The sequence below is a fragment of the Lipotes vexillifer genome, unplaced genomic scaffold (assembly GCF_000442215.2).
Source record: "Lipotes vexillifer unplaced genomic scaffold, Lipotes_vexillifer_v1.1 scaffold543, whole genome shotgun sequence".
NCBI classification, from domain to species: Eukaryota; Metazoa; Chordata; class Mammalia; order Artiodactyla; family Lipotidae; genus Lipotes; species Lipotes vexillifer.
This window is the reverse complement of record NW_006799055.1, coordinates 938,095-939,411: the sequence shown is the minus strand read 5'-3', so window position 1 is coordinate 939,411 and position 1,317 is coordinate 938,095.

The window sequence follows — 1,317 nt, the reverse complement described above, 5'->3', positions numbered from 1 at the left end:
GGGGGGGGGGGGGACCAGCAGAGGCCAATCTGATTTGCAGTTAGCATCAGAATCTAAATCTAGTATCATAATTATAAGAAACTATAAGAAAACTATTAGAAAAATAGATCAAACAAGCAAAAATATTATACAATTTACATAATAAAAACAATTCTCTTAATAATGGCTCCACGTTCAGTAGAAGAAAGTACTGAAGAAACCAAACCAACCCTCAAGAAGACCATCACCCTTTGTGCTCCTTAGACCCATCAATGCTGAAAGGCACGACGTAAGCAGGAAACTTATCTTAAATATATAACTTCCCCAATGGGAAAATAAGTCCCAAACTTAAAAAGTCTGTCATCAAGAAACACAAAATCATATACCTTGTTAATAATTTAACAAAGTCTGAATGCATCTTCCCATCCCTCCTCCCTGACTCTGTTTGGAGAAATCCCATTTGGACTTCAAGCCAAGGTCTTTCATCTCACGGGGGTTTTCAGCAGTTCAAACACATTTACAGGGTGGGCCGGGGGGGCTCCGGAGAACTGCGCCCCGAGACCCTTGGCCAGTCCACGCCCCTCTTGAAAGAGCACTGCCACCCAGTGAAGCAATGGGCACAGAAAGACTGGGCCATGGTGATGAACGGGTAGGTCAGTTGACTTTTTTTTTCTGCCTTAACCTCCCATTAGGTATTGTAACTACGATGACGAGATACAGAATGTATGTAGCTTCTTGCACCGCTGGACCAATAAAGCATTTCATTGCCCAAAAAAGTCCACAAGAGTCTGATAAAATGTACATCTTGCTCTCCCTAAGGAGCCTTACATACAATACTCTCATTACCAAGGCAAACAGATGCATTTTAAATTACACCTAACAATTATGCACAACATATATTTAGTTCCAAAGTTAACTCACACAAGCGTCACACGCCTGCGCCCAGAGTGTGGTCTTGCCGGCCATGCCTCTCCATCCATCCTACGACACTCGGGCCACCGGGCCTGGCACCAAGTCCCTCCTGTCTCCACGGGTTCTCGGGTGCCAACAGAACAAGCGGCTCTTAATGTGTCAAAGCGGGGCATCCAGGTCAGGAAAGACAGGTCCCAGCTTGAAGCCAGGCAGCTTTTCTCCAGCAACGAGGCCCCCTCAAATGCCCGTGGGCCCGCCGACAGTCTGGGTGCGGCCGTTAGGAGACGACACGTGTCCACACACCCGATGCTGACAGATCTGCCTACAACGTCAGGCTAGACGCCATCCTAGGCGGGACGGCAAGACCTGTCAACTCACCCTGCCTGCCTGGAGGACGAGGTGGAGACCGGGTACAGCCCGGCCCGC